Below are 18,879 nucleotides of genomic sequence, written 5' to 3' on the forward strand. Positions count from 1 at the left end.
CCGGCGCTACTAATTTGGGTCCCGACCACCGCTGTCCCCAGAGATGAGGGAGCCCCGCGCGTTCCTAACGCTCCCCAACCCCCCCAGCGCCCCATGTGCAACCCGCAGACGCCGCCATTTTGGGTCCCAGCCACCACGAGGTGAGGAAGGGCGCCGCCATCTTGGATCACCCCAGACCTGTACGACGCATGGGGGCGGCCATTTTGTCCACCCCCGCCACCATCTTGTGACCCCCCCAGCCATGTGCGATGCATGGGGGCAGCCATTTTTTTCATCCCCGACGCCATCTTGGACGGCAACAACGGACCCTAGTGTCGACGGCTCCACGGGGTTCGCAGAAGACGCTCAACTACTACAACCACGTCTCGCTTCAATAACGCTGGACCAAGCTCGGCCCCGGACACTCCAGACGACGACGACAACGGTGCTGATAAACGGGCACGAGACACCATGCCTAGTCGACTCCGGGAGCACGGAGAGCTTTATCCACCCCGACACGGTAAGACGCTGTTCTTTGACCACCCATCCCAGTGCACAAAAGATTTCCCTAGCTGCAGGATCCCACTCCGTACAGATCAAAGGTTTCTGCATAGTTACCCTAACGGTGCAGGGGAGGGAGTTCAAAAACTACAGGCTCCACGTCCTTTCCCAACACTGCGCCCCCACATTACTGGGATTAGACTTCCAGTGCAATCTACAGAGCCTTACCTTCAAATTCGGCGGCCCAATACCCCCACTCACTATCTGCGGCCTCGCAACCCTCAAGGTGCAACCCCCGTCCTTGTTTGCGAACCTCACCCCGGATTGCAAACCCGTCGCCACTAGGAGCAGACGGTACAGCGCCCAGGACCGGACCTTCATTCGGTCCGAAGTCCAGCGGCTACTAAAGGAAGGCATAATCCAGGCCAGCAATAGTCCCTGGAGAGCGCAGGTGGTAGTAGTGAAGACAGGGGAGAAGCAAAGGATGGTCATAGACTATAGCCAGACCATCAACAGGTACACACAACTAGATGCGTACCCTCTCCTCCGCATATCCGACATGGTCAATCGGATTGCCCAATATAAAGTCTTCTCCACCGTGGACCTCAAGTCCGCCTACCATCAGCTCCCCATCCGCCCAAGTGACCGCAAGTACACAGCCTTCGAGGCAGACGGGCGATTATACCATTTCCTAAGGGTCCCATTTGGCGTCACAAACGGAGTCTCGGTCTTCCAACGAGAGATGGGCCGAATGATTGATCAACACGGGTTGCGGGCCACGTTCCCGTATCTCGACAATGTAACCATCTGCGGCCACGACCAGCAGGACCACGACGCCAACCTCCAAAAATTCCTCCAGACCGCTAAAGCCTTGAACCTCACGTACAACGAGGACAAGTGCGTTTTTAGCACCAACCGGCTAGCCATCCTGGGCGACGTAGTGCGCAATGGGATAATAGGCCCCGATCCCGAACGTATGCGCGCCCTCATGGAATTTCCCCTCCCGCACTGCTCAAAAGCCCTGAAACGCTGCCTGGGGTTCTTTTCATACTGCGCCCAGTGGGTCCCCCAGTACGCAGACAAGGCCCGCCCTCTAATACAGACCACGGCCTTCCCTCTGTCGACAGAGGCTTGCCAGGCCTTCAGCCGCATCAAAGCGGATATCGCAAAGGCCACGATGCGCGCCATCGACGAGTCCCTCCCCTTCCAGGTCGAGAGCGACGCCTCTGACGTAGCTCTAGCGGCCACCCTTAACCAAGTGGGCAGACCCGTGGCCTTTTTCTCCCGAACCTTCCACGCTTCAGAAATCCGCCACTCCTCAGTGGAAAAGGAAGCCCAAGCCATAGTGGAAGCTGTGCGACATTGGAGGCATTACCTGGCCGGCAGGAGATTCACTCTCCTCACCGACCAACGGTCGGTAGCCTTCATGTTCGATAATGCACAGCGGGGCAAAATCAAAAACGACAAGATCTTAAGGTAGAGGATCGAGCTCTCCACCTTCAACTACGAGATCTTGTATCGTCCCGGAAAGCTGAACGAGCCGTCCGATGCCCTATCCCGTGGCACATGTGCCAACGCACAAATTAACCGCCTCCAAACCCTCCACGAGGACCTCTGCCACCCGGGGGTCACTCGGTTTTTCCACTTTATCAAGTCCCGCAACCTCTCATACTCCTTAGAGGAGGTCCGTACAGTCACAAGGAACTGCCACATCTGCGCAGAGTGCAAACCGCATTTTTTCAGGCCGGATGGTGCGCACCTGATTAAGGCTTCCCGCCCCTTTGAATGCCTTAGTCTGGATTTCAAAGGACCCCTCCCCTCCACCGACCGCAACATATACTTCCTTAATGTGGTGGACGAGTACTCCCGCTTCCCATTCGCCATCCCCTGTTCTGACATGACCGCGGCCACAGTCATTAAAGCCCTGAACACCATATTCACACTGTTCGGTTGCCCCGCATACATCCACAGCGACAGGGGGTCCTCTTTCATGAGTGACGAGCTGCGCCAGTTCCTGCTCAGCAACGGGATAGCATCGAGCAGGACGACCAGCTACAACCCCCGGGGGAACGGGCAAGTAGAGAGGGAGAACGGCACGGTCTGGAAGACCGTCCTACTAGCCCTACGGTCCAAGGACCTCCCAGTTTCCCGGTGGCAGGAGGTCCGTCCGGACGCCCTCCACTCCATCCGGTCACTACTGTGTACTAGCACTAATCAAACGCCTCATGAGCGCCTCCTTGTCTTCCCCAGGAAGTCCTCCTCTGGAACGTCGCTGCCGACCTGGCTGGCATCCCAGGACCCATCTTGCTCCGAAAGCACGTGCGGGCGCACAAGTCGGACCCGTTGGTCGAAAGGGTTCACCTCCTTCACGCGAACCCGCAGTATGCCTACGTGGAGTACCCTGACGGCCGACAGGATACGGTCTCTCTGCAAGATCTGGCGCCCGCCGGCAACACACACACCACCCCGACACCAATCACCCAACCCCCCCCCCTTCCTGCCACCGCCGCACCCCGCGACCGCCCTCTTCCCAGGAGGATCAGTCCTCCTCCCAGGCCCGACCAGGAATAAAGCCCAAGCTGAAACCGTAAGGCTCCCGGAGAAGACAACACCGGAACAAACACCACCACCACCGGGGCCGAGGCGATCGACACGGACGACCAGACCGCCCGACCGACTCGTGGCGTCGATCTAACAGTACAATATGGACTTTTAACGAGAACATTTTGTCTTTTCCTGACGATTACTGTAAATAGTTTGAAACAAAAAAAAAACCTTGTACATACTGTTATAACATGTGAAAGTTTTCCTCCCAGGACCAGCCTTGTAAACCCTTACCACCATGCGAAGCATCACCCCGCCAGGTTCATTTTTAACAAGGGGTGAATGTGGTAGTATGCATTAGGGGTCATGTGGGACTGTGAAGCCATGATGTCATTGGCTGACAGATCCCGGGTCCTGGTTGGACGTTGACCTCCAGCTCCACCCTGAAGGCGGAGTATAAGTACCTGGAGCCCTCCCCCGCAGGTAGTCTACTACTGAACTGCGGGGGAAACAGTCACGCTTAATAAAGCCTCATCGACTTCACTCTATTCGTCTCTCGGAGTCTTTGTGCGCTACAATGCACATCAAGTAAGGTTGCAAGCCTAAAAGACATTAGCTAGCCAGATATATATTGCAATTCAGTTTGCTGTCCTTATCAATGTTCTTCATTTGAAATCAAGACTTTATCCGCACAAAGACAGTGGTTCTGGTGCATTTTTTAGTTATGGGCGTGGGATAGGAGGCTCGTGGTGCTGTCAACTCCCTGCAGAGTGGAACGGAATGGTGCTGCAGTGGTTAGCACTGCTGCCTCACGGCGCCGAGGACCCGGGTTCCATCGCAGCCCCGGGTCACTGTCCATGTGGAGTTTGCATATTCTCCCTGTGTCTGCGTGGGTTTCACCCCCACAACCCAAAGATGTGCAGGGTAGGTAGATTGGCCACGCTAAGTTGCTCCTTAATTGGAAAAATTATTAAAAACTCCGTGCCGAGTGCAGTAGCAATAACATCTTTCTCCCACACCACACAGTGATGGTTTGGTACCAGGTCTATCTCGGCCTCTGGCAGTTTCAATGTTCCCCATCTTACACCTGACCAAATCTGAAAATTCTGCCCCAACTTTTCTGCGCTCAGGGTGACTTGAACCTGTCATTTTTCACAGGTTAGTAGAATGAAAATAGGAGTCGGTGTCTGCAGAATTTAACAGTATGGTTAATCCTTTGAGGTACGAGAATTTAAAAAAAGGAAATTTTTCTCATGACCCAACAAGGAATTTCCATAAGCAATATTAACTGTCCACTCAATTTCTGCTGGGTGTGGGTTAAAATTGCTGTTGACTTTATTCAGTAATGTCCCACAAACAACGATAATGCTGAACTCCAATGTAATAAAAATGGAATGTAATTAATTAAGTCACACTGATGTAGTGCCCTTGGTCAATAACCTTTATTCAGGTCTGTTCTTTAGCTGTATGCTAATTTTAAAGCTGTCAGCTTTTTTTGAAGTGGTTTGTCACACTAAGTGGAGATGTTTACACGTTTGCTTGCACAATGTGCGAAACATACAAATATTGCTTATTCTATAATTAAACCACCACAAAATATTTCAACAGACTCCAGTATCATATGATGGAAAAGCATGTGTTTAATTGGTCGAAATAGTTATTTAAGCAAAAAGATTCAAATGATTAATTCTCTTAAAATTATGTTTTAAAGGTACATTTGCACGGCTGCTCTGAAGGAGTTTAGCTTTGCACTAATGCTAACCTTGCAGTGTAAATCCAGGGCCAGGGTCCATCCTGACTCTAAAGCAAAGCAGAGGGAGGCAGCCAAGAGAGGGTAATTTCCATCGCTTCCGCTTGACACTGCTTGGAATATAAATCCAAAGCCAAGTCAAACCTGGTTTGAAAAATTCCCAGGGACCCATTGCACACTGTGATCACTTTCTATATCTATCTGACCTCTTAAGTGTTTAGAGACAGGGGCTCCCATCTCGCACTCTCTCTCAATGTTTACATTTTTTGCTTTTTTAAAGGACAACGCCAGCCCTGTGTGTCTTTAGGCATTGCGGAGAGCTCTCCTAAACTGAACAGTTAACATTCTAGCCAGGCAGGAGCCAAGCAACATAAACAAGGTTCTGCCTGGCTGGAGGCTGAACTGAAGTTAGAGCTCTTAGACCAGAGACTGCTGTGTATATTCACCCTTGGAAGCAATGCTTTTACTGCCTTTGGAAAAAGTCTTCTGGCAATCTTTTCACATTTGAAGTAATTGATCAAATATGGTTTTCCATATTAAAACACCAAATATAATTTTCCACAAATAAAAAAAGTAATGCATACTCATGCCATCATATTTTTGATAGTGTTCAACTTTTCACAGAAACTTCTGCGGTATGGATGCAGCAATGAAGTCATCGTAACACATCGAGGAGCCCGGTCAGAGGTTCCTGTCGAATCATATGCAGCTGATTACAGCACTTACAACTGTTGCCAAAGAATAGATTCATTTTTCCATTTAAGCAATCAATTTAGCAAAAGTGTTTTAAGCAGAGCTTTCAGAAATTGGATCACAGTGTAATGCGGTTTAAAACCGTTATAATATTCTGCCCTCACTGAGGATAAAATGGTTATCATTCCATGTAACAATCTTGAAGTAAAATAGTTTATGCTCTCCAGAATGCATGAGGTAAGTTTTTGAAATAACCTTGCATAAATAAGGTAGTATTTTGCGACTTTTATTTTTTTGTGTGTGAGAGGGAGCAGTTGTTTTCCCCTTTTCCTTCGCCTCACCTTTATCATGGTTAACATAGTGGCCAGGTAATCAACTTCTATTTATCTGAAACGACGTGCCTTGGCAGTGTGAAGAAGCCCTTAGTTCTTCCCGATCCAGAAGGGCTGCGAGGGAAAGCACTTTGCTGCTGTGAAAAAATGTGTTTGATTTTCTAAGCCTTTTAAATTTGTAAACAAGAAGACCTCTTGCCTGTCGATAGACCCTATCCAAAAATTGGGCTCTCCATTGAAATATTCAAAGGTTACGTTTGCCTATTTTAGACAGCTCCCAGGGGTTCCTAAAAAAAGGAAAGTTCCCAACTCTGCAGACCTGCCTCGATTTAAAGTGTCCTGTTCGACAAAATTTTCACTCTGAGGAGGCAGGGGTGGGGCATAATCAGGCCGGCTACCCCAATGCAGATTGTAGCAGGCCACAAGGGGTAGGCAAGGTGTGCTCATACATACTTTATAGTGAAAAGAATTCCCTTTCATGAAACTCAATCAAATGTTTTAAATCTCAAGTGGTTACTTGATATAAAAACAAACACACTTCTCTTCTGGAGCAACAGCAAAAACAGTGAATCCTTTAATACCCTATTTAAATGATTAATCAAACTATCGACTCAGAACCCCCCCAGGCTGAGAAAATGCTTTTGTAACTTTTGAATATTAGCCAAGCATTCATAATGACACACCGATCTTTTAAAACTCTCTTAAAACTATGGAACAGGTAGTCATGTTTTTCTAACCTACACCATATGGCCTGTCAATCAAAGCAGTCCAGAAAATTGTGTTCTTTGGCAGCTTAAAACCTGTTTTTTTTTTCAACTTTAAATGGCAGGAGATTCAAATAATAGTAATATGCAGAATTTATTATCTTTTGTAGAAACTTCAAATCACGATAATGCATGAGTTTTTCAAATGTTTTTGAAAAGATCAATGTAGGTTAGCAAGTAAAACATGTTTAATTTTTAAAAGAAATGTCACTTTTTATGAAATGTAATTACTTTCTAAGAATTTTAAAATATACCTGTTTGCAAATGATGTATCTGACAGGCTAACTAAATATTTTCAGAATCAACAAAGTGCTTCCACCAGAAAAGATGAATTGACTTTTCTTTCACACATGATGATAGTACTGCTGGCCATTTCCAACATTTTAAAAAAAATTTTTAGTAACACAGCACTCACAGTTTTCTTTTTACCATTCTTATAGAGAGGTCAAATCAATCTATATAGAAATATGGGAAAGGGACATTGATCCTACTTTAGATTCTTAGGCCTGGGTTTTCGCAGCAATAGAGAGCCATTGTTGTAAAAATGGCCGAAGAGGCTGAGATCTGGAGGTCCTGCCCCCAAACATGGAACCTACTGTTGTGGTGTATCAAGTGACACTCGCCATGGAGATGTTAATAGGTCCAAACAAGATAAAGTGTGAGTTTTTTCTGCCATTCCCTCCGGCAGGATCTTCCGGACCAAACGATGGTGACTGCCTCTGGCGGGTTCCCCGGCGGCGGGGCAGGTGAGCCATGCAAAACGGTGTAAACTTCGGTGGGACCAAAAGATCTTGTCGGCGGCCAATGGCCTCTGTTCCAGGAAACACACCATGGAGGGACTGGAAATCCCATCCGAAGACTTTATTTGACCAGTATGCATACAGGGATACAGCTCAAGACAGGCTGTACAATGAACAGAATTTCCTGTACATATTTATACACCCTCGCAACTGTGCTTAGTGCAGGTGTCCATGTATTCTGTTTATCACATGACTATATGACAAACAAAAGGATCTTCAAAACTGTGGTAAAACTAATAAAATCTTTCATGTTTAAATTAATCAAGTTCAAACCTCAGATTAATCAGTTCACAAATTGATCGGGTCTTAACCCTTAAATTAATAAGGCCTACAGCTAACTATCACTATTATACTGAGCTTACAATTCCGTTTTCCCCAAGCTCGTTGTGTAACTCTTCCCCTCTCCATCACTGCCTTAGATAACTTCTTTCCGTATTAGATATCCCTAAACTATCATTTTGTATGGGTTGGGAATGGATCCAGGTCTAGATTTGCATGTTTTATAGAGGAAGCTGCCCATATAAAATGGCAGCTGCCTCCACTCATGTCTAATCTTAGTGAGACACGCTGTGTGCAAGGTCGACACAGTAGGAGCAGGTCTGAGCTTTGTGGAGTCCTCTCGAGAAGTGGGGTACATTTATGTGGTGGTAGAGTATCCTTATGTACATGGTCCTAGGGCACCTTTAAGGGTGGTCAGATGCCCTTTATAGGAGATCGGATTCCCTTTTGGATTGTTAAGATTAGATATGAATATGTGTAAAAAGTGTATAAACTCATTAACTATCAAGCTCATTTGAACTGATACAAGTGCCCAAATGAACAGTCAAAGGCAACTAATTGTTAAAAGTGTTAAAATGAACCATCAAAGGCAACTGTTATGCTGTCAAAAAATGTAAAACTCCTGCCCTTTAAATCTTTGAAAAAATGTCTGGAGTGATTAAAAAATCATTGCTTGTCATTTAACGTTGGTTTGGAATGTGCTGCCTGAGGAACCTTGGCAGCTTCCTGCAATATATCTGTTTCCATGGTAGATGGATTGAATGTGTGTGGAAGGGGTAGCAATCAAGTGGGCTGATTTGCCCTGGCGGTGTCGAACTTCTTGTATGTTGTTGGAGCCTCACTCATCCAGGCAAGTGGAGTTTATTCCATCACACTCCTGACTTGTGCCTTGTAGATGGTGGATGGGGTTTGGGGGGGTCAAGAGGTGAGTTACACGCTACAGGATTCCTAGCCTTTGACCTGTTGTGGTTCCCACAGTATTTATATGGCTCGTCCAGTTCAGTTTCCGGTCAATGGTAACTCCCAGGATATTGAGAGTGGGGCATTCACCAATGGTAATGCCAAGAGGTTATGGTAAGATCAACTCTTGTTGAAGATGGTCATTGCCTGGCACGAATGTTACTTGCCATTTATCAACCCAAGCCCGGATATTGTCCAGGTCTTGCTGCATTTGGACATGAACTGCTTCATTATCTGAGGAGTCGCGAATGTTGCTGAACATTGTGCGGTCATCTGAGAACATCTCCATTTCTGACCTTATGATGAAAAGAAGGTCATTAACAAAGCAGCTGGAGATGATTGGGCCGAGGACACTACCTTGCGGAATTCCTGCAGCGATGTCCAGGAGCTGAGATGATTGACCTCCAACCACCACAGCCATCTTCCTTTGTGCCAGGTATGACTCCAACCAGCGGAGAGTTGTCTCCCTGATTCCCATTGACTCCATTTTGCTAAGGTGCCTTGATGCCAATTCGTTCAAATGCTGCCTTTATGTCAAGGGCAGTCACTCTCACCTCACCTCTGGCATTCAGCTCTTTTGTCCAGTTGAATGTTCAGTTATGTAATTAATGTAAGGTATTGGCCAATACAAGCTGTGATTCAGCCACCGCATTGCACCCGGTGTGGAGTTGGGCGCAATGCGGTGAATCCCGTGAGACTGTCAAATTGGGTTCATACCGGGCCGATCGCAAGTCACACGGCTCGCTACGCTTGGCGTGATCTGGATCATGCCTTCGCTGGCCGTGATCCAGGTAATGATATTTAAATGAGCCATTTCTAAGTGTGGAAGCGAGTGAGATCTGCCGGGAGCTTGGCCTGACGAGGCTGGCAACGATCTTCAACGTTACTTGGTCCACTTAACGAGGCCCCATGGGCTTCTCGTCGCAAATGAAGGCTAGCCAGTCGATTTGCCAAGACCGCGCTTGCCAACCCCCCACTAACAAGGTCGAGCAGCACATAAACAGCAGTTGCACAGCCAGCAACCATAGCGCCAAGATGACTGGCACCAAGATTCGGGGATGCAGACCTGGAGAGGCTCTGAGATGCAGTAGAGGCCAGGAGGGATGTGCTGTTCCCCTGAGGGTCCCGGAGGTTGACCCACAGGGCAGCCCTTGTCGCCTGGGATGGGTTGGAGGAGGCTGTGAGCTCAGGGAGTGCGACCAGGAACACTGGCCTCCAGTGTCATACGAAGGTCAACGACCTACATGTGGCAGCACTGGTGAGTTGATACCAATACCCTCCGCCCACTCCCCCCACATCGAGACCCTTCCGCTCTCAAGCGAGTATCCACCACCCCAACCCTCCATGTGGGCCCAAACCCTCCCTTCACCGACCCCTCTTCTTTCAACACCCCCAAACCTTCTATCACACGCCTCTTCCCATCACTGTGAACTACGCATGTGTCTAACAATGCCCTCTCTCTGTCTCCTCAGGAAAAGTTCTCCCGCCATCGTCGGAAGAGGGCCCATACTGGCAGAGGGTGCCAGACATATGAATCCTCACCACCTTCAAGGAACGGGCTCGGGCGATGACAGTGATTGCTGAGGACAGAGCGGTCACCAATGCGGAGGTTGGAGGACGCCGCAGAGGTGAGGATCCATTGGGTCCCATCCAGAGGACCTGTCACATGTTTGATGTTAATGCCATACTGACTGACCCATCCCTCCCACTGACCACATGTCCATTCTCCCGCAGGTCCTCCAGCCGACGGAGCCAGCCCAATCCTGGACAGTCCCCTCTCCTGCCTCCCAGGAGAACATCTCAGAGGAGAGCGCCGAGGAAGACATGATTGAAACGTTACAGCTGTTATCCCCACTCTCCAGCAGCGCAGAAACACACCTCGGTTGCCAGGAGCTGGTGGAGACGTTAGAGTGCAATCAGGACCTTCAGAGGGAGATGGCAGCGACACTTCGGCAGGTCCATAGCTGATTGGGGGAGTCCCGGAGGCTATGGGAGCAGTAGATGTCTCCGGCAATGCGTGGCACCAAGACCAACACTGGCAAAAGTGGCGACTACAATGGAGAGCCTGGTGCATGATGTCGGCAGCATGTGTGAAGGTATCCAACGTGTGGCGCAATTGGTGATGGCCATGGCTGAGGGCCTCGAAGAATGTCCAACTCGCTGGGGGATGTCACCCAGCGCCAGGCTGACCTCAATGAGGTTCTGTGGGACATATCCCGCTCTCAGATGGGAATGGCCAAGGCGCCGCGGAGCTGGTACCAATCGCAGGTCTGCAGAGGTTTGGAGAGGCTCCTAGATGCGGTGGAGGCTGCAGAGCATGGCCCAATCAGTGAGGAGCATCACCGAGGGCATCGACATCATGGTGCAGACATGGGCTGGCAGAGCCTGATGATGCAGGGGCAGCCAGGGACCGAACCAGCTGCCAGTCCATCCTGAGGTAAACCCCAGGGCACTATGGGCAGTGAGTGGGATGAGGGGGCGCTGGGTGCCAACCCGGACTCGTCCCATGGAGTGGAGATGGTGGCTACCAGGTCCCTCAATATCCACCCCTCTGCTGAGGCCAGGTCTCGAGATCAGCACCTGGGACAGGGCAGCCTGGATGTGCATGAACACCCGACAAGTGCACCAGGACCCTCCTGCCCAGAGCCCCCAGAGGACACCCGTCAGGGGCATCAAAGGCCATGGGATGTGGTAAATAGCTGGTTGCCTCCACCTCACATTTACATCCTGGGGACACACCTAGATGTAGTGGAAGAGCTAGGAGGGTTAAGCACGTTGAGGATCAATGAGTGCACCGGGGGAGTGGGGGAGAGGGGGATGGGGCGGGATAGGCAGGGGGTGGGGACGTAATGTGGTGGTGGGGAAAGTCGGGTGGCACAATCGGGAGAGTGGGATATTGTTGGACACCTGTGACACATTAAAAACCCTTGACCACGAGCAGTATGATGCCTCTGTCACTTTCTTCCACAATGCGAACTGACCTCTGAACCCTTGGCCCATCTCTCCAGGCAACCTCCCTCCCCATAGCACTCACCCAGCCTCCGGCCGTGGACATGTCCCCGGAGCTGTGTCCCATCCCCTGGGTGTTCGGATGTTGGCTGCTGCATGTGTCGTATTGCCTCCCGCAGTGTTCACGCACAGTGTCCAGGCATCAAGGAGTGGTCGGGATGCTAGGCAATGACTTCCACATGCTACATGGTCTGCCCACCCACGGTAATCCATTTGGGATGTGTGAAGTGCTCACTTAACCACGATTGCCAATTCCCTGTTAGCAATAGCCTTCAGCCGCATGGGCAGAGGCCTCATCAGTCGGTGGAGGTTATGGGTGGTCGATGGGGCAGATGGGCAGGGGCTAGGGTTGCCCCCAGAATGGGTACACATGATCCAGGTGTTGGCATGGTGGTGCCACGTGCAGTTGCCCCCCCCTTTAGCCCATCCTCACCTTCCCATCCCTGATGAGGGTGCCCCCCTGGCTGAGAGTCCCCCACCCCCACCAAGCACTGTGGTAGCAAGCCCAACACCCCGGGGCTCTTTGCCTGTGAGTAAAGATGGCTACTCACCTCCTCGGCTCCCTGAAGAAGCCCTTCCACCAGGTTCACATTTTTAAAAAGGAGTACTAATTGGCGCCAGCGAGACCACTTGCTGGGGAGGCCGCTGAATGACGGGAAGCTGTTGGATATGGGGTGGCTCCTGTTAATTGCATTGAAATAGGGCTTAAATGATGATAATTGGTTTCTCGCCACGCTATGGCGCAATGCTGATTTCGCCCATGGGAACGGGCCAGTTGCATCGCAAACTGTTTGCCGCCTGGCATGGTTACTGTTTTTGCCTCTCCCGCTATTCACTGGCCTCGTTTAGCTTGACGAGGTCTGAGACTCGCGCCCTAGGTACGTGTTAGACTGAGAGAAACGCCCTAAGGCCAAAAAAAAAACTAAGTGTGCGTGAATACTGGTCTGGATTTCCCCCAACAAGCCGGTGGGAAGCACCCTGCCAAACCCACCTGAAATTACACTTGAATATTTTTTGGCTGAATCATGCCCATATTGTATTTTGTATTTGGTGCAGTAAGATTTTTTTAAAGCCTGGGTTGGGATATATTTATTACAGCAATATTATTTAAAAACCTAGGTTAAAGTATCCAGACTGTATGTCTTCTGAAGCTGTTGTTAGGAAGTCATAAAAGGCAAGGTCAAAATTGATTTTAACCATTTACTTGTTTACAGAGAGATGCCTAATGCAATATTGTTATGATTGCTGGAGATTCCCTGGAGTGCAGATAATTTATGGGAAAGTGGCGTTTAATCCTCGATAAGGAGATCTGGAACATAATGGATACAGATTATGTAATTAATAGGAGGAACCAGGTCTGTCTGTAGTTTTGCAGTCAGTTAAAGGATTTTAAGTTGAACAGCAACTTTGCCAATGCTGTGAGGTTGAGCAGGAACCTCTGACAAGATAGAAGGATTTTGAGGTTGTTCTTGAAAGGTTCCCTTCCCCAAAAAGTCTCTACACAGATAAGCCAATAAACCTGTACTGTTAACTTTATTTATAAGTGCATCTGAACTGTATTGGGGTTGCTTAATTGGAGTTAGTGAAGGTTTAAGGCGTAAGTCAGTTTTTCCTTGTGTTCAAGAACTGATAATTTTCTTTGCTGTTAATGTGGTATATTGTGTGTAAATTAAAGTTTGTTTCAACATAAAAGAGACCTTTTGGTAAGAGCCATCATTTCTGGGGTGAAATATCCTTTCCTCACAATTTTACAAATTAAAACATCTTTGGGTTTCTTGTCCAGTATCCGAACAAATGTGTTCTGTCCAGGACCTTAACAGTCAGAAACTATGAATATATAGTGAATCCTATTTGTAAGAGATACCTTTATAATTCATGACTTTGACAATTATAAGGCCTTCTTCCCTCCTAGGGTATGTTTCATGTTCCACACGACTCTATTGAATAAAATCCAAACAGCCTAATTTTTCTGCATTTCTGCATGTGGAATCTTGCCACAGTAGAACCCAGAAATTAAAGGACTGTTTTCAGAATAAGGTCATAGCCAAACTAATCATTGATGAGCAAAATGACTAATAATTATGTCAAGAATGATCATAGACATGATCTAGAATCTAGACCCTGGTGACATTGTTTTCAATCTATTACAGTTACATAGCCTATAGGCAGACCTATTGACTAATCCTCATTACACTTTTAAAAGTCAGACATTTTGATTAGATTTTTCCGATTTCTTTGAAGATTAACTATAAAGACATGTTATATTGACTTATCCATAAGCTACTAAATAGATCAGCAAATCGCTTATGTATTAGTTATCAGAAATAAAATATAATTTCCTGTCAGCTTATTTGATAAACCTGCAGTATTTTATAGAAACATATTTGAACCGTTTTGTTTCACAACCTTATCATAGAATCATAGAATCTCTACAGTTCAGAAGGAGACCATTCAGCCCATTGAGTCTACACTATCCCATCAAAAGGGCACTTCACTCATATCCACTCCGCCCTATCCCCATCACCTAACTTGCATAACCCTGAACACTAAGGGCCAATTTATTACACGGCCAATCCACCTAGCCTGCACATCTTTGAACTGTGGGAGGAAACTAGAGCCCCTGGAAGAAACCCAAGCAGACACGGGGATAACGTACAAATTCCACACAGACAATGACCGGTTCCCTGGCGCTGTGAGGCAGCAATGCTAACCACTGTGAACCGTGAAATCTGTCAAATTATGTGAAATCTATTTCTTATTGAATCAGGTTGTATCATAGACCAATGATGGTTTATTCCAAAATATTTGCTAGTGTTTTTCTTTTGGTTTGTATCCAATTATGGAAGGCAATGAGCTTCAGTTTAAAAAAACTTTCCAAGTTTATGTACGCCTTTGGTGAGGTGTTACTTGGTAAATTGTGTAGTCTGGAGCATTGAAGGGCTGGAGAGTTTCCTGAGATAGTCACAAGGCTGATTCTTAAAAACTTTAAGCTATGAAAAAGTCTCAAAGAACATAATTTATTTTTACTGGAGGAATGGAAAAATCAGGGACTGGATTCTCCGTATCGCCGCGTCAGATTCTGGTTCAGCACGCCAACAGGATGCTCCATTTTGCCTGCTGGTCAATGGGGTTTCCCTTTGTGGGGCAGCTCCACGCCGTCGGGAATCCCCCGGGCTGCCGGTAAAACGGAGAATCCTGACGGTGGAGAATCCAGCCCCATGACTTTAAAATACTGAGGCTAATAGGTGACGGACTTGCATTGAAATAATGCCTTCTCATATCCTCCAACATTTAATAATAATAATAATCTTTATTGTCGCAAGTAAGTTTACATTAACATTGCAATGAAGTTACTGTGAAAATCCCCTAGTCGCCACATTCCGGCGCCTGCTCGGGTACACAGAGGGAGAATTCAGAATGTCCAAATTACCTAACAGCACGTCTTTCAGGACTTGTGGGAGGAAACCCACGCAGACACAGGGAGAATGTGCAGACTCCACACAGACAGTGACCCAAGCTGGGAATCGAACCTGGGGACCTGGAGCTGTGAAGCAACAGTGCTACCCACTGTGCTACCGTGCTGGCCATAAATATAACTAGCAGAGAATGGTTTTAATACATCGACCTTTGGGTTATGGGCCCAGCACGCTTCCGCTGCACCACTCTGCTCCCTATGCTCACATTTCAGTGCATTTCACACGCAATTAACATTGTGAATATATTTACACCTGTCCATGTGGAAACCGGTATTGAGGAATGAACTCCAGGTGAAAGTGTCTGTTTATTTTCCACATAGTAAGATCCCATATACAATACATGAGGTAACTTCCCACAAATCCATGAATCTCTTTTTGGCAGAAGCTGAGGAGATTTTGGACATGACATTAGAGGAATTCTCTGTTGTTCTCTGAATGCTCTGGAATCCTCTATTTCAATGCTATTTGAAATGTGATCACAGGACTAAATAATTATAATCGCTTATTGTCACAAGTAGGCTTCAATGAAGTTACTGAGAAAAGCCCCTAGTCGCCACATTCCGGCGCCTGGTTCGAAGTGTAAAATTAACACAACTCAAGTAAGATATGAGATCCTAAATAAAAGCAAAATACTGTGGATGCTGGAATAAAGACAGAAAATGCTGGAAAAACTGAGCAAGTCTGGCAGCATCTTTTGAAGAAGAATTATATTAGACTTGAAACATCTGTATCTCTCCTCACAGATGCTATCAGGTCTGCTGAGGTTTTCTAGCATTTTCTGCTTTTATTCAAGATATAAGATTGTCGAAAATGTTCCTGAGATCCTACAAAAGGTTGGATATATAGGTGATCAGGTTCTCAAGTAAACCGAATCATGTTGTGCCAATTAACATCTCCAGTTGGATGCACATTTGATTAGGAACAGGATTGAAGTTAAGTAGAGACAGAAATAATAAAGTGCATTGTGGAACATGATGGTTCCTGAATTGCTGGGATAATAGATTACAGTAGACTACTGGGATAATAGATTACATGCCAAAGAAAGCAATAATCTGTAAATTCTTGCTGGTGAAAGTACTTACAGCAGCAACATTCCACACATGAGGGTTGGAAAATTAAGAGACCGTCAAGTCAATAAATTCATTTTTTCCTGATCTTTTTCCTTGCTCTGTACTTCAAATTCCTCAGCTAGATGCTCGGCTGCGCTGCCTGCACAGGATGTCTGAGAGCTTCATTAAAATTCAAATCTTATCCTAAATATTGGTTAATAGGAGAGGCTGGTGGTTCAATCTAGCTTCATGCATGTGCACTGGACTAATTACCCATTTCAAAAAGGAGTTAAAAGGCAGCTTGGCTCCCACATGCTCAGAGCAGAGAGGCTCTGATACTAATCTGAAGATGGCTTCAGAAGAGGTGTTAATGATGTTGAGTTTAATAAGGACACGGAGAGTCCACACTGAATAAAATAAGGAACTGCATTTATTGACAAGAACGACATGTACGCGACCCGGTAGATCCCTACCGTGTTCTCCTCTGGCCGATCTTTTACACAGTGAGTAATGAGATACCCTGCCCCTAGCGGAGGAACTCGTACTCCGTAAGGGGCACGGGGAAGACAAGCATTCGCACCCCGTAGGTCCCGCGTGGGATATTACATAAAGGATGTTAATTCAATACGCCTGAATCTGCAGTGTCAACTCCACTGAATCATCAATTTTTGTCTTCTGGGTTCTGCGTCTCCAAGTTACACATTGGGGTTATGTGCCCTTGCATGACACAAACTCAGCTCTATTTAAAAGGACAGTCCCCAAATGCAAAGTACTTCCTTTGCAAGTCTGGAGATGTTCAGGATGAATGTTGGATAGAGAGCAAGGACTGCACCCATTGGAATGACTGCTATGGGCAGCCAGGAGCAGGGAGAACATAGCTTTTCCCAGAAATGAGAGGAAGATACTTACAGCTCTCATCAAGGAGGCATAGTTGGAGTTGCTGAGGAGATGAACAGCAGGGGCAGGTGCCCAGACCATGGATACCATAGAACATAGAACATAGAAAAATACCGCACAGAACAGGCCCTTCGGCCCACGATGTTGTGCCGAACCTTTGTCCTAGATTAATCATAGATTATCATTGAATTTACAGTGCAGAAGGAGGCCATTCGGCCCATTGAGTCTGCACCGGCTCTTGGAAAGTCAACACCTCCACCCAACACTCAGGGCAATTTTGGACACTAAGGGCAATTTATCATGGCCAATCCACCTAACCTGCACATCTTTGGACCGCGGGAGGAAACCGGAGCACCCGGAGAAAACCCACGCAGACATGGGGAGGATGTGCAGACTCCGCACAGACAGTGACCCAAGCCGGAATCGAACCTGGGACCCTGGAGCTGTGAAGCAATTGCGCGATCCACCATGCTACCGTGCTGCCCTTAAGAACAAATAAATCTACACGATATCATTTTACCGTAATCCATGTACCTATCCAATAGCTGCTTGAAGATCCCTAATGTTTCCGACTCAACTACTTCCACAGGTAGTGCATTCCATGCCCCCACTACTCTCTGTGTAAAGAACCTACCTCTGACATCCCCCCTATATCTTCCACCATTCACCTTAAATTTATGTCCCCTTGTAATGGTTTGTTCCACCCGGGGAAAAAGTCTCTGACTGTCTACTCTATCTATTCCCCTGATCATCTTATAAACCTCTATCAAGTCGCCCCTCTTCCTTCTCCGTTCTAATGAGAAAAGGCCTAGCACCCTCAACCTTTCCTCGTAAGACCTACTCTCCATTCCAGGCAACATCCTGGTAAATCTCCTTTGCACCTTTTCCAAAGCTTCCACATCCTTCCTAAAAAGAGGCGACCAGGACTGTACACAGTACTCCAAATGTGGCCTTACCAAAGTTTTGTACAGCTGCATGATCACCTCACGGCTCTTAAATTCAATCCCTCTGTTAATGAACGCTAGTACACCATAGGCCTTCTTCACAGCTCTATCCACTTGAGTGGCAACTTTCAAAGATGTATGAACATAGACCCCAAGATCTCTCTGCTCCTCCACATTGCCAAGAACTCTACCGTTAACCCTGTATTCCGCATTCATATTTGTCCTTCCAAAATGGACAACCTCACGCTTTTCAGGGTTAAACTCCATCTGCCACTTCTCAGCCCAGCTCTGCATCCTATCTATGTCTCTTTGCAGCCGACAACAGCCCTCCTCACTATCCACAACTCCACCAATCTTCGTATCGTCTGCAAATTTACTGACCCACCCTTCAACTCCCTCATCCAAGTCATTAATGAAAATCACAAACAGCAGAGGACACAGAACTGATCCCTGCGGTACACCACTGGTAACTGGGATCCTGGCTGAATATTTGCCATCCACCACCACTCTCTGACTTCTATCGGATAGCCAGTTCGTTATCCAACTGGCCAATTTTCCCACTATCCCATGCCTCCTTACTTTCTGCAGAAACCTACCATGGGGAACCTTATCAAATGCCTTACTAAAATCCATGTACACTACATCCACTGCTTTACCTTCATCCACATGCTTGGTCACCTCCTCAAAGAATTCAATAAGACTTGTAAGGCAAAACCTACCCCTCACAAATCCGTGCTGACTATCCCTAATCAAGCAGTGTCTTTCCAGATGCTCAGAAATCCTATCCTTCAGTACCCTTTCCATGACTTTGCCTACCACCAAAGTAAGACTAACTGGCCTGTAATTCCCAGGGTTATCCCTCGTCCCTTTTTTGAACAGAGGCACGACATTCGCCACTCTCC

The sequence above is a fragment of the Scyliorhinus torazame genome, chromosome 2, assembly GCF_047496885.1.
Source record: "Scyliorhinus torazame isolate Kashiwa2021f chromosome 2, sScyTor2.1, whole genome shotgun sequence".
Taxonomy (NCBI): domain Eukaryota; kingdom Metazoa; phylum Chordata; class Chondrichthyes; order Carcharhiniformes; family Scyliorhinidae; genus Scyliorhinus; species Scyliorhinus torazame.